The sequence below is a fragment of the Lepisosteus oculatus genome, chromosome 14, assembly GCF_040954835.1.
Source record: "Lepisosteus oculatus isolate fLepOcu1 chromosome 14, fLepOcu1.hap2, whole genome shotgun sequence".
Classification (NCBI taxonomy): domain Eukaryota; kingdom Metazoa; phylum Chordata; class Actinopteri; order Semionotiformes; family Lepisosteidae; genus Lepisosteus; species Lepisosteus oculatus.
This window is the reverse complement of record NC_090709.1, coordinates 55,619,337-55,641,423: the sequence shown is the minus strand read 5'-3', so window position 1 is coordinate 55,641,423 and position 22,087 is coordinate 55,619,337. Positions and strand designations below refer to the sequence as shown.

Here is a 22,087-nt window from a genome sequence, read left to right as displayed (position 1 = left end):
TCCTGGCCAAATTTCCCATTAGCCCTTACCAATCACGGCCTCCTAATAATCCCCCTCTATGAATTGGCTACATTACTCTGCTCTCCTCCCCACTGAAAGCTGATGTGTGGTGAGCGTTCTGGCGCAGTATGGCTGCCATCACATCATCCAGGTGGATGCTGCACACTGGTGGTGGTGGAGGGGAGTCCCCATTACCTGTAAAGCGCTTTGAGTGGAGTGTCCAGAAAAGCGCTATATAAGTGTAAGCAATTATTATTAATTAATAGGACTGTGATTGTTCGCATGTTTAATGAGATGGTGATGAAGGAAGATGTTGTGACATGGTTGTCTAAGTATTGTTTAGTGAAAGGTGAGCTTCAGAAAGTCTTGGATGATAATGGCATCTGGAACTGTGCATGGAGAGTACCTGTTTCATTGCATGAAGACAAAAAATGGTTATGGTGGATTTAAACACATTCCTTCTTTGATTGGATTAGGTGAAAATAGAGGCCTTGTGTTCTACCAAGGGCAGCCAAAACCGTGCAGGAGATGTGGGGAGCTGGGTTACTTTGTGGATGCCTGTACAAAAGTGGTGTGTGGTATGTGCAAGGAAATTGGACATGCATATACTGAATGTACAAGCGTGAGGAAATGTAATCTCTGTGAGTGTGAAGGTCATGTGTTTAAAGACTGTCCAAATTCCTTTGCAAATAAAACAAAACTGGGAAGACCAATGCAAAAACGGGAAGAGTTTGAAAAGGCATTTAGGGCTGGAGCAGTGGTTATGGATCAGGAACTGGATGTGGTTGATGTTGAAGAAAGTGGTGAAAAAGAGAGCGAGGGTTCAGAATGGAGTGAATGGGATGAGGGGGAGGTAAAAGAGAATGATGATGTTGCAAAAAGTGAGGTGGAATCTGAATTGATTGGTAGCATCTCTTCCAATAGCCTGCCACCTGTGGAGACTGAAAGTGCTCAAATGAAATGTACAGAACAGAGGGTGCAGTCTAAAAGAGACATTAGATTTAGAAAATGATTTAACTCTGAGCAGAAGAGTGAGGGAAGATCATTTTCCGAGTCCTCAGGTAGGTTCTCCCATGGGTTTAGATGTCTCCAATATATGTGATCTTACTGACCAAGCTTTAGAACCAGAGACTCAAGGAAGGCAGGTGGAGATATATCCTATGGATTGTGGGGGTGGTGGAGGAGGAGACAATTAAAGCAAAAGGGGGTGGAGGCCTGTATAGTAGGTGTCACCTACTGAATGATTGTAGCCGAGCTTTAAGTCTCCCCTGGTCCTACTTAAGTATGGCTCTTAATATTGTGTCAATAAATGTGAGAAGCATTCGCTCCAAGTTAAGGGCAAGGAATATACTATCATTTGTGAGGAAGGTAAATGCTGATATTGTGTTGTTACAGGAGTGTGGGTTACCCTTTAAAAACTGCCATAAGGATATGGAAGAACTGGGGACATCGGGCCCATCAATCTGGAGTGGGTCCAAAGAAAATAAATCTGATGGTATAGCTGTTCTAATTAAAAATAAGATGGTAGAGGTACGTCAGCACCTTGTAGTGAAACCAGGGAGAGCACTGGTGGTGTATCTGGGTTTCATGAATGTCTAATTTAAACTCTTAAATATATATTGTCTGAGTTGCTCACATGACAGATATGTCCTAATTCAGGAACTGAGTATATTTATTGGGATGGGAACCAGTGGTTTTAGCTGGGGATTTTAATTCTCTTTTAGAAAGAGAAGGCAGAATGAGGGGCGAGAGACGGGTCCAATTTGATAAATCATCAATATTATTGCAAACATTATGTAAAGATTTTAAACTGAAAGATGGCTTCAAACTTCATAGTCAGGGGAGGGCAGGTTTCACATGGGACTAGTCTAATGGGACCCAAGCCTCACGCATTTTGTTTGATACGTGATTTTACTTGCACGACCGCAGGCCTAACCCCTGTTTTTTTTTCTCTGACCATTGTCTGCTGTCATGTACAATTTCTATTCCAACAGCTGTTACTGTGGGGAAGGGTGTGTGGAAGCTCGATATTTTGCTTCTGGAAGGTGAGGAAGTGACGGACAGGTTCAGGGAAAGATATAAGGAATGGCGGTCTTTGTATGACCTGTTTGACACAAGAGCACAGTGGCCGACCCTGCGCTCTGACCCCCAGCTTCTCTCCCTGTCTGTGTGTCTCATGGAGTTAGAAAGACTACAAGCTGTGCAAACTTCCAAATCTTTAACATCATTTCAAGGGTGTATGATAGATCATTCACAAGATCAAATGGCTGTTTATTATTGTAAGAACTGTAGTTCACTACTGTTCTTTTTACTCTTTTGCTTGCATTATACAGCCGTTAAGTGCATTTAGAACCTAAGAGATATCCAACTGATTAACCTGTCTGATGAATGTTAAATGGGTTGTGACATTTGGCAAAGTTTTTTGCAACATTATTTGTTTCATGAATACCATTCATCTCTATAACAACTTTCCTGTACCCTGAACATATGTTTTAAATTGCTTGATCCCATTTGGTGCAACCTTTCCGTTGTACTCGTAATGTGTTGTTTGCATTAGGAGTGTGTTAAATAAGCAGAAAAGAAGCCTGTTTCTTCTACTGCTTCTGATCTTATACAGTGGTCAGAATCTCTCATCCAAAAGCTGATGAGTGGGAGGGGGGGAAATTAGTGCGTAAAAAAACATTAAAGAGCATAAGGGTTTTCATCACATGGACTTGTTTGACTGTTTAGGATTAATGTTTTGGTGCCAGATCAATTAAAGGACAACAACCAGAAACACTGGTTCTCACACTGAACGCATTCTCCTTCAATAATCTTTTTTACCAACAGGTGAGTGGAGTTGCCATGGGCACCAGAATGGGACCCAGCTATGCCAATATCTTTGTTGGCTGGGTAGAAGAACGCTTCTTCGCTTCCTACACTGGCTATGTCCCTGACCTCTACAAGCGATATATTGATGACTGCGTCAGTGCCGCCACATGCTCCAACGATCAGCTTAAGTGTTTCCTGCACCATTTCACCAACTTCCACCTGTCCCTCAAATATATGGTTAACATATCTTCCACTACTCTTCTGTTTCTGGACATCAACTTCTCCATCAACTACCCCAGACTCTCCACTTCTGTTTATTACAAACCCACGGATTCACACAGCTATCTCTTGTTTTCACCCCAAACATACTAAAAATTCTCTCCCTTTTTCACAGTTCCTTCGGCTACAACAAATATGCAGCAACGACATCGACTTCCAGAATCAAACCCTCAAAATCTACTCCTTTTTCATCAACAGAAGATACCCCAGCAGTGTTATTGACAGGGCCCTTGCCCGAGCCAAAAACACCCCTCGGACCATCAACCCAATCAGGAACTCCCACCATAACAACCGCATTCCTTTGGTGCTTCCCTAACACACTTCCTATACCCAGGACTGTTAACGACAACTTTTCCATCCTACAGGATGATCCCTCCATTGGGGCCCTCTTTTCTGACCGCCCCATCATCTCATATCGCCAATCACCTAATCTGCGCAACCTTCGTGTTCACAGCTCCCTTGACCGCTCTTAGCAACCATCCACACCAGGTACTTTCCCCTGCAACAGAGCTCGCTGTATCGCCTGCAAGTACACATCCAACACCACACTCATTCAAGGCCCCTCAGGACAATTCTGGATCACCCAGATGGCATCTTGTACCTCCAGCAACCTTATTTACTGTATCTCTTGCAGTAAATGCCCAGTTTCTCTCTATATTGGAGAAACAGGAAGGAGACTTGGAGACCGCTTCAGAGAACATGTCAGGGCTGTGAAGATTGAAGATCTCTCCAAAAACCACTGTTTCTCATTTCACCTCTGATGGGCATGACCACTCTAATCTCTCCATCTGTGTTCTCAAAGATGGTTTTCTGAACTCATACATTAGAAAGACTACCGAAACCAAACTTATCCTGCAGCTAGGATCACACCTTCCCCCTTCTCTAAACAACAGACTACTATTCTACTAAATTTTCTCCATTCATTGGAAGTTGTATTTCACACATCTCAACACCTATTCTGACTTCACACCTCTTGATTGCCCTTTCTTTCTGTCCCCTGCTCCCATCTCTCACTCCTCCTCCCTCCCAGCCTTTGTTCTCCCACTACATTACCTTTGCCTACTGCCTTCTCTCTCTCACACCTGAAGAAGGCTCCACAGCCGAAACATTGTTTTCTCTCTTCTTTTTTTTTCAGCCTGGAATAAACCTATTACTTGTTCCTTAACAACCGGAAACAATTTCTTCGGTCTTTCCAGAGCTGTAAGTAGTCATTCCAAGTTTATTAACTTGTCTCTGTGCTTGTATGTACTCTTCAATAGCCACTGATGTTATTTACAGCAACTATTTTTAAAAATAAATTAGCATTTTTTTGGACTTCCTTTAAAGAATTGGCACATTTGGCAGAGCGGTGGCTCTGTGGCTAAGGATCTGCACTTGTGGCTGGAAGGTTGCTGGTTTACATCCCACAGTCGGCAGAGGAATCCTACTGTCACGGACGTCCAAAGGGACTCACCGTGGGGAGCAGGAGAGCGGAAAAAGACCCATATGCGTAGCGGCAAGACGGGAAAAAGGCCCGGGCTCATTAGTGCAAAGAGTTCAGGAATGCCGTATAGAAACCTATGCCCTCAGGGAGCGGACGTGGGGCGCCCTGGTGCTAGGCGGGTCTCAGGACATCCGAACGTCAATGCTGAGTGAGGACAGAGTGCAAGACCCGGAAATATATAGCCCAAGGGAAAGAGAAAGACCGGAAGGACAGCAGACCGGAAACTAGGGACGGGACAGAGAAGGAGCGCCCTCTGGCTGCAGAGGGCGTGACACCTACTCCATTGGGCTCCTGAACAAGGCCCTTAACCCCAACTGCTCCAGGGGTGCCATATAAATGGCTGACCCTGTACTCTGACCCCCAGCTTCTCTCCCTGTATGCGTGTCTCAAGGAGAGCAAGCTGTGGTATGCAAAATAGGAATTCCTAATGCAAGAAATTGTATATGGTCAATACAGTGATCATATCTTATTGGCACATGGTAATCTCCAAGGAACAAGTAATAGGTTTATTCCATGCTGAAAAGAGAAGAAGAAAACACAATGTTTTGACCATGGAGCCTTCTTCAGTTATGATTTGATTTTTTACAATCATACCCACACAAACTTTGCAATTTTTAAAAATCTTGCAAACACAACCCAGATATGTTGACTTTAAAAAAAACAAAAACAATTCGGGGGGTATTTTTTTTTTAAGAAACACATACTTCTTTTCTAGTTTTTTATGTGGCTGTAACTGTCAGAAATCCTCAGTGAAAAGGTATGCAGATCCTGTGCAGATGTAAGTAGTTATTGAGACAGGCGAACAATCCAGAACGTCAGGCGAGGTCCAAGGTTGAGAGGCAAAAGAGAGTCCATAACCAGTAAGCGAGATTCAGAGTAAACGCGAGGTAGAGCTCTCAAAGAGAAGACTCAATACCGAGTAGCGGGAAGCGGGTTTGAATGGTTAAAACAGTGCTGCTTGCCGCACAGTAGAGCATGTGCTGGTGGATTAACACATGTTGATCTCCACCAGTTGGCTGGTGGTCGTGACATTGACAGAATGCTGTTTTGTGATTGATGCTATATCAAAATATAGGGTCCCTCAAAAATTAAACACAGAAATAAAAATATTGAATGGATTTGTACATCTGTTGCACTCCTACACTATTAACATCCATTGGGAGTTGAATTTCAATTATGTTTCCACTTCATTCAGATGTGTTCCCTATTTTTCAGATTGTTGGCAATGCCACATGTTAAAGGAGGACAGAGAAGTAGGAGGCCAGACCTGTGGCTGGTGGAGTAGGGAGTGAGATCAAAGAATTTCTGAAGTTTTTTAAGCTAGAAAAAAAAATTAGGTGGCATGACAATATGTGGTCAACACTGTCAAACAGAGTCCTTGGAGAGGATTGCTCCAGCAACAGGAAATGGTTATCAGTGATTTGGCATGAAGATAGAAAAAAAGTAAGAATCCAAGTGCTTAGGGTGCAGAAGGAGGTGAGTATTGGTAAGGATTCACAACCAGATGACAGTACACAATCTATAGTTAATATTTCAAGTCAAAGTGAGGGACATAGTTTGGAAGGCAACACAGAGCTCAGAAGTTCATCAGGAGATACAGAAGATGCATGGGCTGCACACGGCAGCACAGACAGTGGTGACATGTTAGAGGGAGAAAAAATCTGTGTAGAATCAGAAAAAAAGCCTGAAGAGCACAGTGAATATTCCCAGGGGGCAAGCTTACCTGGGACGTCACCTCAGGATAAAAGGGGATTAAGAAAGATTATGTCTGTGCCTAAAACTTTCCAAGTATGTCTGAAGGCTGAACGATGGAGAAAAATACCATCTTTAAAAGGTACATCTAAACTAAGATGACCATGGACCCATATGTTATATAGCGAGTTCAGGAAGATTAATCATTGCTGCCCAATAGCCTTCAAATACCAATACATCAGGAAAGAGAACAGCAGAAAAAAAACTTTCTTATAATTAAAGCAGTCTGTACTTTCAGTTCCTACCTTCAGTACCTTCAGTTCAGTACTTTCAGTTCCTGTAATGTAAAATACACAATGACAACAAGACAAACCAATGGGCAATGATGACATCACAATTGATGTTGTACGAGTAGGGCAAATACAACACAGTGAAAGGGAAACACAATTTCGACTGGCACGTCAGCCTTATCGTTGAAAGATTGCCCGTGCCCTCACAAAAGGAATCAGCAATGTGTACTACAGGCAGCTGAACAGAACTCCGCTTGCTGAAATTGCAGCAGCCAATTTATCTAGGGCTCACAAGCAAGTATTAAACTTGCTCGGCAAGTTCGGCATTTCATTTATTCTGCGGAAACATCGTATCGGAATGAACTGCCCGAGATAAAAGAGTAATTGCGGCTTCGTTTTTACAGAGCATTGCGTTGTTCTGTTCATGCTGACTACACGCTTTAGATAATAAAAAATTTATATCTTTATGTTTGAAGCCTGAAATGTGGCAAAAGGTTGAAAAGTTCAAGGGGGCCGAATACTTTCGCAAGGCACTGTATGCACACACACTCACACATTATCACACACTGAAAGACCCACATCCAAATATTCACACACAGACACTACACACACTCACAGACACACACATAGACACTACGAATACTTATAGACACACATCCACAAACACACACTCACACACTGACGGACACCACACACTCCTCACAAACACCACACACAAACAGACACATACACTCATAACTACAAATACACTATAAATAACACTAATACAATTACAATCATTAATATTAAAACTACCGATTGCACTCACACTAATATTAACATGAAGACACTAATATTAGTATTAGTTGCTGTCGGTGACGTCACACCGCTCATTGTGACGAAGGCGAGACACCTAGCCGTGGACAGTGACGTGGCGCCTGTTGCTGTGGTTACCATACTGATGATTTGTAAACAGTGGAAAAATGCATTTAAACTGTTACCTACACAAATTTAGCACCTTGGAACATACTTTTTAAGCTCTAGCATACAATTCCTAAACAATCATTTGAATAATAATTCTTTAATTTCAGATTGAACATTATTTACACTAAAGGCACTATGGTCGTGCACCTTTTCACGATGCCGGGGGTCGGAGAGAGCGATGTCTTCCTCGTTAGTATAGGACCTGTCACCTGTCCCCACCTGTCACGCGGGAGACCGGGGTACATCAGGACGCGCATTGAAGTGAAAGCAGGATGCGCTGCGACATACACTGTGCAGATCCTGCCACACTAAGAGGTGAGTGGGTCTGTTCGATCACAGCGCTAGGCAAATCCCCAATCCCCTTTTGTGCGTGACGACAAAAGAAGTCTGTTTCCACCCAGTTTTGAACCAGGGACCTTTCACGTGTGAGGCAAACGTGATAAACACTACACTACGGAAACGGTGGTAAGATGTACCCAGCGGCCCAGCGCTGAACTTCGCCAATGCGATTCAGCTGCTTCCAGTGCCTTTATTGGAGTGCGCTGATGGACCGTGCTCTCTCTCCAGAGACCGGCACGCCTGTCATGGACGGAGCAGGAAAGGCGGCGCCACATTCTACAGCCCTCTCCACGCAATCGACGAAATCGGGCTACTGAAGTGGAGAAAATCGCCTCTCCAGAAAGTGCAAATATCATCTTGGAGAGTATAAATCCTATTGCCGAAGGTCAGCCCTGTCTACCAGAGTAACCCTCCCACAGCGATGATCAGCTTGTCTCAAACGCGAGAAGTTTCGGCTGGAAACAAGCGCCCCCTCTTCTCGCACGTTCGAGTGGTTTTAATGCGGCTCCTTCGTACACGGTGCTGATCTTTTGGAAAGCAGGAGGCAAAACTGACACGTTCTCATACCGGGAGTCAAACCCGGGCCGCCTGGGTGAAAACAAGGAACCCTAACCGCTAGACTATATGGCAGCGAACAACCATGCTGTTCCCGGCATCATGCAAGCAAACTACATAAATATGAGAAAACACGCAAGAGAGTTGTCACTCAGAGTGTCGAAGGGTCGATGTATACTGGGGCTCAGTTGAAATGCAACGTCAGGACTTTTCCGAATTATGTCACACGAAGAGAGCACAGCCCTTTCCACCCTGACGCGTGTGTCTCGGTAACTCGCTGTGATCGTATAGTGGTCAGTACTTTGCGTTGTGGCCGCAACAACCCCGGTTCGAATCCGGGTCACGGCAGAATAGGGGCGTCTGCTTTTACTACTTGCACGAATGAAGGCAAAAAAAAGCCAATCGACGTGAACGAACGGCGCTTTACAGAGGAGTACTGCCTGACTGGATCGTTGATGAACGACAGAGGCCACTCCGACCTCTTCTCGGTTTTCTTCAATGACTTACTAAGGATCTTCTTCACATTCGCCCATGCAGGGGAAGCCAGTTACACCAAAGCAAACGCAGGAAAGTGCATTTCAAGCAGAGACCAGGAGGGACTTGTTTACACCGAGAGTGGGCGGAGAATGGAACAATGCGCCCAGCCCTGTTGCTGGAGCCGATTCTTGATGAGCTCTTGGGCTCACTAAGAGGCCCCCGCTGGATGCTAATCTTTCTGATGTTCTTGCAGGTCCTGCGCTGCTTTTGAGCCGACAGAGCTCGACAGAGCTCGACCTGGTCTGTCGGCACAGCCCAATTGCAAATGATCGGCTCCGCGTACAGAAGGAACGTGCGTTTGGTACAAGAGTGCACGAAGGCACCGGAAATACATTGGGAACAAATGACCGGTCGCTCAAGACCTCTGTGAAGTACAGGAGCGTGCAAAACGAGGCTGTTTCCGCCCGGTCTCGAACCGGGGACCTTTCGCGTGTTAGGCGAACGTGATAGCCGCTACACTACGGAAACCTGTAGGGACTGCTGCTGGTGTCTCGCTTGCGTTTCGGGCTGAGAAAGGGACGCGTCACTTTAGGCAGGTGGCGCTGGAGAGAGGAACAAAGGGCGCGATGAAACAGAATGCCGAAACCCGGGATCGAACCAGGGACCTTTAGATCTTCAGTCTAACGCTCTCCCAGCTGAGCTATTTTGGCAGTGCAGAGAGCACACACCCACCTGCTCCAGCCTTCCTGTCTTGCGGCATGAGCGCACCAAGAGGAGCGGGAGAGTGTTGCAGGAACGTCACTCAGAAGGAAAGGAACATGTGACCGGTCGCTCAAGACCCCTGTGAAGTACAGGAGCGTACAAAAAGAGGCTGTTCCCGGACGGTTTCGGACCGGGGATTTTTCGCGTGTGAGGCAAACGTGATAACCGCTGCACTACGGAAACGGTGAGAAAAGGAGGCCACCGGCAGTGAGTATTCAACCTTATTACATTACTGCTCCCAACCAGTTGATATCAATTTAATTCCTAAGGGTTATGTTCTTGTTTTGAGTATCTCATGTAGAAGTTGTAAACAAGTTCAATTACGAAACGGTCTAAATGAATGATATACTTATGTCCTCTTGATATGTGTAACTCTTTGTAACTGAATGAATTTATATCTTTTGTATTCTGATAACCCTTACGATAAGATCTGTTAGGTTTGCATGCATATTCTATATATTAACAAATGTATCCTCGTGTATTAGTACCTGTGTGTGCGTTGTTTGAGTTATGTCGCATGGTTGGATTCTAAGACCATTAAAATAATCAATTTTGTGATTTACTGCCACAAAAATAATTGTCCCAGTAAATGCCCAAACCCCTACAGAACTGGTGCCTCGTGAGAGAACACTACAACAGTGTGTAATATCCTGTCCCAGCCTGAGGAGCAGACAGCGAGCCTGTCTCTTAATAATACTAATAATACAGTGTGTGATTCCCTGCCCCAGCCAGAGGAACAGACAGTGAGCCTGTCTCTCAATAATCATACAGTGTATGATCTCCTGTCCCAGCCTGGGAAACAGTGAGTCAGCCTCTCAATAATTATAATACAGTGTGATCTACTGTCCCAGCCAGAGGAACACACAGTGAGCCTGTATCTAAATAATAATAATACAGTGCGTGATCTCCTGTACTAGCCTGAGGAACAGACAGCGAGCCTGTCTCTCAATAATGATAACCTAGTGTGGAATGTCCTGTCCCAGTCTGAAGGACAAACAGTGAGCATGTCCCTCAGTAATAATAGAACAGTGTGTGATCTCCAGTCCCAGCAGGAGGAACAGACAGTGAGTCTGTATCTCAATACTAATAATACAGTGTGTGATCTCCTGTCCAAGCCTGGGGAACACTGAGGCTGTCTCTCAATACTAATAATACAGTGTGTGATATCCTGCCCCAGCCTGAGGAACAGACAGTGAGCCTGTCTCTCAATAATAATAATACAGTGTGTGATTTCCTGTCCCAGCCTGGGGAACAGTGAACCAGATACTCAATAATAATAATACAGTGTGTGATCTCCTGTCTCAGCCTGGGGAACACTGAGCCTGTCTCTCAATACTAATTATACAGTGTGTCATTTCCTGCCCCAGTCAGAGGAACAGACAGTGAGCCCATCTCTCAATAATAATAATACAGTGTGTGATCTCCTTTCCCAACCTGAGGAACAGACAGGAGTGAGCCAGTCTCTCAATAATAATAATAGAGTGTGTGATTTCCTGTCCCAGCCTGAGGAACAGACTGTGAGCCTGTCTCTCAATAATAATAGTGTGTGATTTCCTGTCTCAGCCTGAGGAACAGACTGTGAGCCTCTCTCAATAATAATAATCCAGTATGTGATCTCCTGTTCAAGCCCAAGCGAAGACACAGTGAGCCTATCTGTCAATAATAGTAATACAGTGTGTGATCTCCTGTCCCATTCTGAGGAACAGTCAGCCTATCTGTCAATAATAATAATACAGTGTGTGATCTCCTGTCCCAGCCTGAGAAACAGACAGTGAGCCTGTCTCTCAATAATAATAATACAGTGTGTGATCTCCTGTCCCAGCCTGAGGAACAGACAGTGAGCCTGTCTCTCAATAATAATAATACAGTGTGTGATCTCCTGTCCCAGACTGAGGAACAGACAGTGAGACTGTCTCTCAATAATTATAATAATACTGTGTGAGCTCCTGACCCAGCCTGGAGAACATACAGTGAGCCAGTCTCTCTATAATAATAATTCAGTGTGGGATCTCCTGTCCAACTCTGAGGAACAGACAGTGAGCCTGTCTCTAAATAATAATAATACAGTGTGGGATCTCCTGTCCCAGCCTGGGGAACAGTGAGCCAGACTCTCAATAATAATAATACAGTGTGTGATCTCCTGTCCCAGCCTGAGGAACAGTGAGCCTGTCAATCAATAATAATACAGTATGTGATGTCCTGTCTCAGCTTGAGGAACAGAGAGTAAGCCTGTCTCTCAATAATAATAATACAGTGTGGGATCTCCTGTCCCAGCCTGGGGAACAGTGAGCCAGACTCTCAATAATCTTAATAATAATAATACAGTGTGATCTACTGTCCCAGTCTGAGGTACAGTGAGCCTGTCTCTCAATAATAATATAGTGTGTGACCACCTTCTGTGGTCTGTTTCAAATCCGCCCGCGATGAGACACCGAGGAGAAATGAAGAGCCCCAGTCGCGCTAGAAAATCACCCGGGAAAGAGACTTTCAATGTAGGAAAAAAAAGTAGTTAGTAACAGACATAATATGTTTGTTTTGTTTTTTTAATCGCTGCGATGTGTGACTAAGCTCATACGACTAAGAGTTGCCCCCTTTGTCTAGATCTGGTAACCTGCTTGTCGCTGGTGGGCCAGATCGTGTCCCCCGTCACTACACTGGGGCATTAAGACCCACACAGACCGCAGGGTGAGTGCCCCCTGCTGGCCCCACTGAGAGGTCGTATCCCACCTCCTCCTCTCTCTGCGAAAAGCAGTATCTTCAGGCCCTGACATCCCACCCCTGCCACTCTTTGCGTAAATAAGTATCGTCAGGCCCTGACATCCCACCCCTGCCACTCCCTGCGTAAAGAAGTGTCGTATGGCCCTGACATCACACCCCCACCACTCTCTGCGGAAAGCACTGTCGTATAGCCCGGGCACCCAACCCTCCACTCTCTGCATTAAGCACTGTCATATAGCCCTGACACCCACCCCTCCACTCTTTGAATAAAGCAGTGTTGTCAGGCCCTGACATCCCACCCCCGCCACTGTCTACGTAAAGTAGTATCGTCAGGGCCTGACATCCCACTCCCGCCACTCTCTGCATAAAGCAGTGTCTTATGGCCCTGAAACCCTCCCCTCCACTCTCTACATAAAGCAGTGTTGTCAAGCCCTGACATCCCTCCCCTGCCACTCTCTGTGTAAAGCACTGTCGTATGGCCCTGACATCACACCCCCACCACTCTCTGCGTAAAGCACTGCCGTATAACCCTGACACCCACCCCTCCACACTCTGCGTTAAGCTGTGTTGTCAGGCCCTGATATCCCACCCCCACCACTCTCTGTGTAAAGCACTGCTGTATGGCCCTGACATCACACCCCCACCACTCTCTGCGGAAAGCACTGTCATAAAGCCCTGACACCCACCCCTCCATTTTTTGCATAAAGCAGTGTCGTCAAGCCCTGCCACTCTCTGCGTAAAGAAGTGTCGTATGGCCCTGACATCCCACCCCCACCACTAACTGTGTAAAGTAGTATCGTCAGGCCCTGACATCCCACCCCTGCCACTCCCTGCGTAAAGAAGTGTCGTATGGCCCTGACATCACACCCCCACCACTCTCTGCATAAAGCAGTGTCGTCAAGCCCTGACATCCCACCCCCACCACTCTCTGTGTAAAGCAGTGTCATATGGCCCTGACATCCTAGCCCCGCCACTCTCTGTGTAAAGCAGTGTCATATGGCCCTGACATCCCACCCCCACCACTCTCTGTGTAAAGCACTGTTGTATGGCCCTGACATCACACCCCCACCACTCTCTGCGGAAAGCACTGTCATATAGCCTTGACACCCACCTCTCCACTCTCTGTGTAAAGCAGTGTCATCTAGCCCTGACATCCCACCCCCTCCACTCTCTGAATAAAGAAGTGTCGTATGGCCCTGACATCCCACCCCTCCACTCTCTGCGTAATGCGGTATCGTCAGGCCTTGACATCCAACCCCCGCCACTCTCTGCGTAAAGCAGACATGTTACAGACATTTACAACAAAGACATATTATAAAATATTGACATATACTGTAGGCGGCTGGAGCATTATTGGGAGACAGACTCACTGTTCCTCAGGCTGTGACAGGAGATCACATACTGGGCTGCCAGATCAACTGAGTTCCCTCCTCCCTCTCCCAGTAGGATTGGGACCCGTTGTGATTCTGGCAGTTGTGGGAACTCTGGGATTAGATTTCTGAATTTCGGGAAGAATGTTTCTCTAATCCCAGAGTATCTGTCACAGTGCAGTAGGAAGTGCACCTCTGTCTCTATTTCTCCCCGCTGGCAGTGGGAGCACAGCCTGTCCTCTCTGGGCAGCCAGGTCTGCCTGTGTCGCCCAGTTTCTATGGCCAGGTTGTGGTCACTGAGCCTGTACTTCGTCAGGGTCTGTTTCTGTTTGTTATTTTTTATTTTGGTCAAATATTCAGCTAGTGTGTATTGTCTGTTTAAGGTTCTGTAGCATTCCAGTTTATGTTGTGTTTGTGTGTGTGTGTCCCAGTGTGTGAGATATTGCTGTTTGATCTGTGCTGTGATGTGGTTGAGTCTGGGTTGTGGTGCTCTAGCAGTGCTGTCCTGAGGCTGGTTAGTGTCGGTGTCACTCACTGCGAGTGTGATCTCAGCAGAGTCTCTGTACTCTTGGGACACTTGACTCACCTGTCTCTCTCTTTCTCTCCCTGTGCTGTCCCTCTCCTGCCCCCTCTCTCCCTCCTCGGACTCCAGCTGGAGGAGGTCCAATCACCACCTCCTGTGAGACAGAAGAAAAATAAGGTGGGTAATGCTCTGATCCTCTCTTTACTCCTGTCCAGTGTCCAGTTAGTGTCCAGTCAGTGTCTCTGTATGAACCCCTCTCTCTCTCAGTGCAGTGTTCATATACTGGAGTGTCCAGTCAGTGTGTCTGTATGAACCCCTCTCTCTCTCAGTGCAGTGTTCATGTACTGGAGTGTCCAGTCAGTGTGTCTGTATGAACCCCTCTCTCTCTCAGTGCAGTGTTCATGTACTGGAGTGTCCAGTCAGTGTGTCTGTATGAACCCCTCTCTCTCTCAGTGCAGTGTTAATGTCTTGGAGTGTCCAGTCATGTGTCTGTATGAACCCCTCACTCTCTCTCAGTGCAGTGTTCATGTCCTGGAGTGTCTAGTCAGTGTGTTTGTATGAACCCCTCTCTCTCTCAGTGCAGTGTTCATGTCCTGGAGTGTCCAGTCCGACTCTTAACGTGACTCTCCTGTCTCTGCTTCAGAAGCGCTGGTGCGTCTTTTTAAACTCCCTGACCTGCGTGTCGGTGGAGAGAGATGATCAGGACGAGCCGATGGAGGCGGCGGAGACCGTGGGTCAGGAGAGGAAGAGCGAGGGAGAGGAGGAGCAGGCTGCCGGGAAGGACAAGAAGAGGAAGAGGAGGTGCAGGTGAGCAGACAGGGGGGCGCCGCCCGGTCGTGTCTGTTATTCAAGGAGGAGTCTCCTCTTGCTGTTTGATGTCATGGTGACGTCTGTGTCTATGTCCCTCACACCTGCAATAACAATATTCTTTCCAGGTTCCTTTTCCTGTGCCTGCTAAGATCCGGACTGGACTGGACTGGACTGGAGCTGAGGGACACCAGTCTGGACTGAAGCTGAGGGACCCTAAACTGTGCTGGACCGAAGCTGAGGGACCCCAGACTGTGCTGGACCGAAGCTGAGGGACCCCAGACTGTGCTGGACTGAAGCTGAGGGACACCAGACTGGACTGGACCGAAGCTGAGGGACCCCAGTCTGCGCTGGACCGAAGCTGAGGGACCCCAGTCTGGACTGGACCGGAGCTGAGGGGCCCCAGACTGTGCTGGACTGAAGCTGAGGGACCCCAGACTGTGCTGGACTGAAGCTGAGGGACCCCAGTCTGCGCTGGACCGAAGCTGAGGGACCCCAGTCTGGACTGGACTGGAGCTGAGGGGCCCCAGACTGCGTTGGACTGGAGCTGAGGGACACCAGACTGGACTGGACTGAAGCTGAGGGGCCCCAGACTGCACTGGACTGAAGCTGAGGGGCCCCAGACTGGACTGAAGCTGGGGGGCCCCAAACTGGACTGGACTGAAGCTGAGGGACCCCAGACCCCAGTCTGGACTGAAGCTGAGGGACCCCAGACCCCAGTCTGGACTGAAGCTGCGGGGCCCCAAACTGGACTGTGGAAAACTTTCACATTATCTCCACCTGAGTCCTCAGACCGTCTGCATGACCTTGTATTATTAAGTATTATTTTAAGGTCCTGTGATGATCGTAAGATGGGGGGGGGGGGTCACTAAATAAACCCTTGACATTAATCTGTATTGTAATTTTTGTTCTTTTGTTAAACATCAATAAAATGTTTAACAAAAAATCTGTTTAGCTTTTGGTTTTTCCCTCCCCCCCACCGAAACGAACGAACAGAGTCTGTCCTTCTCTTTCATCCCGGAGAGTTTGTGGTTGACGGATTGAGGCCGAGAGCCCTCGTCGTCGGTGTGCCACCAGTTGGCGGGGATATAGCAGGGGGGGCATCGTGTCCAATACTCCTTGAAACGAGACAGATTTCAAGCCACCTCCGTCTGAAGAGCAGGAAGTCGACCACGAAGTCCAGGGTGTCCTAGGAAGCTCTTTAGCCATCGTTTGCCCAGCAGCCATCTCACCCTGCAGCTCCCAGCTGGCAGCCCCCTCCCCACTGGAGCCCAGCAGGTGGGAGCCTGGTCAGTACCTGGAGGGGAGACTCCTGGGAAAAACTAAGATTGCTGCTGGGAGAGGTGTGAGTGGGGCCAGCAGGGGGCGCTCACCCTGCGGTCTGTGTGGGTCCTGATGCCCCAGTATAGTGAGGGGGGACACTGGACTGTAAACAGGCGCCGTCCTTCAGATGAGACGTCAAACCGAGGTCCTGACTCTCTGTGCTCATTAACAATCCCGGGGTGTCTCTGGAGAAGAGTAGGGGTGTTACCCCAGTGTCCTGGCCTGATTCCCCCCCTGGTCTTGACCCATCATGGCCTCCTAATCACCCCCCCTCTCTGAACTGGCTCCATCCCTCTGCTATCCTCCCCACTGAGAGCTGCTGTGTGCTGAGCGGACTGGAGCATCATCCAGGTGGGGGCTGCACACTGGGGGGGCTGGAGGGGATCCCCCTGACCTGGGAAGAGCTCTGAGTGGAGGGTCCAGACTTATTAATTATTATTATTCGTGCTGCACTGGGCTTCAGTCCTGGCAGTGAGAGGGGGACTCTGTGATCAGGACAGATACTTATGACTGTATAATAACACACGATAGAAATGGAAAACAGGGTAGCGCTGTAGTCCCTTCGAAACGTTTTGAACTGCCAGAAGAAGTTTTCACAACCCGGACTCGTGAAGGTACAGGTCTTCTCCCATCGTCCAGAGCAAGGTGTATCGTGTCCTGGTGATTTTAATGTCGCGTTTCTGCTTTATTAGAGAGAGGCACTGAACTTTGGGGAACGTGACATCCACCCAGTATTACTAGTAGGTTGATAAATATAATTGTTTTTTTTCCACCCGTATTATACCTTGCGAAATATAATATGTGTGTGTGTCCTGTGATGGACTGGTGTCCTGTCCAGGGTGTGTGAGTGTGTGTGTCTGTGTGTCCTGTGATGGACAGATGGTACCCAGCCTGGACACCCATGAGACACTGGCTGTGATGGACTGGTATCCTGTGAAGGAGTGGTGTCCTGTCCAGGGTGTGTGTGTGTCCTGTGATGGACTGGTGGATCACAATATTAATTCTCCTCCTTGATTCCCTCCTTCATCGCCAGAGTGAAAGCGGGACACGGCAGTAAAAGCTCAGCTCTGCGGGTGGTGGTCCTCTCGGCCACACGGGGGCGCTGTGGCTCCACGGGGGGGGGTTATGTTCAAGTCCCGCTGGGAATCGCACCGACGCGGTGGAGTTCGTGAACGTCCCAGACACCAAGAAAACGAGAGAGAGAAAAAAGGTCGTTTTCGGGGTTCAAGAAGCAACCCCGAGATTCAGGGAGTTTCCCCGCTGAGCTTACTCTGCCGAAAACACGCAGGTTTTATTTTTTTCCCGTGCCCCCCCTCACACAGGCCGTTTCTGTAGCGTGAAGTTGTGTTTTTTTGCGCAGCGGTCGGTGAGGGGCGAAATTTTATTTATTTTTTTCCCACGGTCTGAAACAGAAACAACCGGGTGGTGTTGTAGAGAGGTCGACGTGCCTGGTTTTCCTCGTTTGCGAAGCCCGTTTTTTTGGGGGGGGGTCGTGAGGTCCCACGCAGCGCTCGGAAAAGAAAATGGCGTCTCTTTTCCCCCCAGGACGGGGGGGAACCCGTGTTTTTTGGACGTGGCGTGGCCCAAAATTTACGCCCTTGGGCGCTAGAGGGGGGTGGAGGTTGGTCTTTCTTTGATTTGGGGTTCGGGGGGGTTGCTAATTTCACTGAACCAAACCCCACGGAAACCCGTGTTGGACGTGGGGGTGCTGAATGTGCCCTCGACGTGATTTTGTCTTTAAATTCAAGTGCAGCTTTTGTAACCCTTGGGCCGGAAACACCTGGACCCGTTTCCCCTGCCTGTCCGAGGTGGCGACTACCGGGGTCGTACATGGACACCCGGCTGGCCGCCGAGAGTTGGAAAAATAAAATGTCCACCCAAAAAAAAACAGCAACCGTGAAAAATGTCGGCCATTTTTGTTTCGCGGCCGAGCCGTGAGCGCGTTTGGGGCGACGTCACGGAGGCGTCACAATGAGCCGCCTGACGTCACAGATCGGCGGATTCTAGCGGGGGGCGGCGCCGGAGCCCCGTGAGCTCAGAGGAGTGAAGAGAGAGGAGGAGGAAAGCGCTACATAGTCTTTTCTAAATACGTGTTTCTTCCAATAAAGTTACTTCGACTTAGATCGTTAGTTTCAGCTTCAGAATCGCTCTTCAGAATCCCCGTGAAATCGGTAAGTCAGTCAAAAACGCCGCTGGCGAGAAATAACAAAATAAGTGGAGAAATAAGTTTTTTTTTTACCGTTACTCCACTCTTATGGGTGTGATCGTGCTGTAAAAAGATATTGAGAGGAGGTGCACCTCTACACAGAGAGTGGTGGGGGTGGGGAACAAGCTGCCCAGCCCTGTGGTTGAAGCCGATACCCTGGCTTCTCTCCAGACACAGCTGAGTGAGCTCCTCCAGTCAGGACAGGAGGCTCTTCTGTACACCGAGGGTGGCGGGGGTGTGGAACAAAGCTGATACCCTGGCTCCTGTCCAGACAGAGCTGGGTGAGCTCCTCCAGTCAGGACAGGAGGCTCTTCTGTACACAGAGGGTGGCGGGGGTGTGGAACAAAGCTGATACCCTGGCTTCTCTCAGGACACAGCTGGGTGAGGTCCTCCAGTCAGGACAGGAGGCTCTTCTGTACACAGAGGGGGGCGGGCGTGGGGAACAAGCCGCCCAGCTGTGTGGCTCCGCCCCCTCTGTGACTCTGCTTGTCTCGGCAGGACGATGGACCGACAGAGATGCCGCACGGCCGTGCGCGGTCGCAGCAGGACCCAGGCCCGGCGAGGCGTCGTAAGTCCACCCCTCCCGCCCGCCGTCCACAGGGTCGCAGGTCCATTATAGCCTTCTGAGAGCACAGATTGCCTCTGAACGTCCCAGACTCTTACTGGACACACTGTACACACTCACCTGTCCACACTCTCACCTGTCCACACTGGACACACTGTAGAGACTGCCCAAGGCCTCTAGTCTCGACACGACTGGGCTGGGCTATTTGGTCAGAGCTGTCTCGGAGATGGGCTGTTTGGTGTCTTCACAGGTCACACCGGTTAGGCCGAACCCGGACTGGCAGCGGGAGAGGTCCCGGCCCAAGTCCCGGTGCTTTTCCGTAAGTCTGACCCGGTCGCCTTCCGCGAGACTGGACCGGCCACCCTGTGGTGGGCCCGGTGCCCCACATCTACCCTACAGCTCCCCCCACTGACCCCTAAACTCCCGATACCCTACAGCTCCCCACACTGACCCCTAAACTCCCGATACCCTACAGCTCCCCACACTGACCCCTAAACTCCCGATACCCTACAGCCCCCCACACTGACCCCTAAACTCCCGATACCCTACAGCTCCCCACACTGACCCCTAAACTCCCGATACCCTACAGCTCCCCACTCTGACCCCTAAACTCCCGATACCCTACAGCTCCCCACTCTGACCCCTAAACTCCCGATACCCTACAGCTCCCCACTCTGACCCCTAAACTCCCGATACCCTACAGCTCCCCACACTGACCCCTAAACTCCCGATACCCTACAGCTCCCCACACTGACCCCTAAACTCCCGATACCCTACAGCTCCCCCCACTGACCCCTAAACTCCCGATACCCTATAGCTCCCCACTCTGACCCCTAAACTCCCGATACCCTACAGCTCCCCACACTGACCCCTAAACTCCCGATACCCTCCAGCTCCCCACACTGACCCCTAAACTCCCGAAACCCTACAGCTCCGCACACTGACCCCCACAGTCCTGATGGCCGAGAGGTCTCTGCTTGCTGTAGTGATTGAGTGAGCTCTGTGGACCTGACCTCTGTCTTGTGTCCTCGTTTCCAGCGTCTCCTAGTAGTCCGGCATTTCACACGACCTGAAGGTGAGATCTGGGGAGGAGACAGAGCACCCCCTAACACCCCTGAGCTGGGTTACAGGGTAAGACAGCTTCTTACTGTTGGACACACCTGTCCACACTCTTACTGGACACACTGGACACACTCGCCTGTCCAGACTCTTCCTGGATACACTGGACACACTCACCTGTCCAGACTCTTACTGGACACACTGGACAAACTCACCTGTCCACACTCACTGGACACACTGTACACACTCACCTGTCCACACTCTCACTGGACACACTGTACACACTCACCTGTCCAGGCGTAGTCTCTGCTCCTCATCCCCCCTGCGTTGTGTCTCCCCCTCTCCCCGCTGGACAGAATCCTGTGGTGTCTTCGTGCTTCCCCGAGCTCGTCCAGAAGCTGGAGAGGGCGGCCGAGCTGCAGCTGGAGCTCCCGGGGTCGCCTGGCTCGTCCCGCTCGGGCTCGCCCGACTCGTTCCGCTCGGTGTCCCCCCCCTCCTCGCCCGAGAGCCCCCTCCGCTCCCCGCCCCCGCCCCCCCCCTCCGGCCCCCTCAGGCCCCTGCCCACCCCGCCCCGCCGCCCCCCCTTCATCCCCGCCATGCCCCTCGAGCCCCCCCTGCTGCCCGGGGCGGTGCCCCTGCCCCTGCCCCCGCCCGTCCTGCCCCCCATCGCCCGCCCGGCCCCGCCAGGCCCCGCCTGGGGCTCCCCGGTGCGGAGGGCAAGGAGAGAGGCGGAGATGTCTGACGAGGCAAGTGGGGCAGAGTCTGTCCGTCTGTCCGTCTGTCCATCTATCCTTCAGTCCATCTGTCCCTCTGTCCATCTGTCCTTTTCTCTATCCTGTCCTTCTGTCTTTCTGTCCTTTTCTGTGTCCATCTGTCTTTCTGTCCTTTTCTGTCTTTCTATCCATCACTCTATCTATCCTTTTCTCTGTCCATCTGTCCTTCTGTCCATCTGTCTTTCTGTCCTTTTCTCTGTCTTTCTGTCCTTTTCTCTGTCTTTTTGTCCATCTGTACTTCTCTCTTTCTGTCTTTCTGTCCTTCTGTCTGAGTCTCTCTTTTTCTCTGTGTCTGTCCCTCTCTCCCTGTCTCTTTCCATGTCTCCCTGCTCTCTGTTTGTCCTGTGTTGTCCCAGCTGGGTCTGTCTCCCTGTGTCTCTCCGTGTGTCTCCCTGCTCTCTGTCTGTCCTGCGTTGTCCCAGCTGGGTCTCCCTCCCTCCTCTCTCTCTCCGTGTGTCTCCCTGCTCTCTGTCTGTCCTGCGTTGTCCCAGCTGGGTCTCTCTCCCTGTGTCTCTTCGTGTGTCTCCCTGTCTGTCCTCTCTGTCTGTCCTGCGTTGTCCCAGCTGGGCCTGTCTCCTCTGCTCTCTGACTTCAGCTCTGTTCGCCGATGTCCCGCCAGCCCGTCTCTCTCTCAGCCTGTCTCTTGACTTGCAGGAGGAAGAGGAGGTGGAGACAGCTCTTCCGGCAGGAGAGAGGAAGGAGGTCAGTGCTGGTCCCACCCTGCCCCCTGTCCTGTCTGTGGTGGAGTTTCGCCGTCTTGTCTGTCCCTGGGTCTCAGTGTCTCTCTCTCTTTCAGCCCTGTCTGTCAGTGTCTCTCTCGGCCTGCTGTCTGCCTGTCCCTGCCTCTCTGTCTCTCTCTCTTTCAGCCCTGTCTGTCAGTGTCTCTCTCCTCCTCCTCTCTGTCCTCGGTGTGTCTCTCTCCTCCTCTCTGTCCTGTGGTGTCCAGTGGGTCAGTATTAGTGGGCTACACCCAGGCTCACTCACTGCGAGTGTGGTCTCAGCAGAGTCTCTGTGCTCTTGGGACACTTGACTCACCTGTCTCTCTCTTTCTCTCCCTGTGCTGTCCCTCTCCTGCCCCCTCTCTCCCTCTTT

At 49.6% G+C, this 22,087-nt stretch overlaps 3 non-coding genes across 3 annotated transcripts; 1 reads left to right on the top strand and 2 right to left on the bottom strand.

The window, feature by feature from the left end:
• Positions 1-8,688: 8,688 nt before the first annotated feature.
• On the top strand, positions 8,689-8,760 carry trnah-gug (transfer RNA histidin (anticodon GUG)). The gene has a single exon. It is a non-coding gene; the product is annotated as a tRNA-His (tRNA).
• Positions 8,761-9,344: 584 nt separating this feature from the next.
• trnav-aac (transfer RNA valine (anticodon AAC)) lies at positions 9,345-9,417 on the bottom strand. Its single transcript has one exon. It is a non-coding gene; the product is annotated as a tRNA-Val (tRNA).
• A 109-nt stretch (positions 9,418-9,526) lies between these two features.
• Positions 9,527-9,599, bottom strand: trnaf-gaa (transfer RNA phenylalanine (anticodon GAA)). Its single transcript has one exon. It is a non-coding gene; the product is annotated as a tRNA-Phe (tRNA).
• Positions 9,600-22,087: the final 12,488 nt, after the last annotated feature.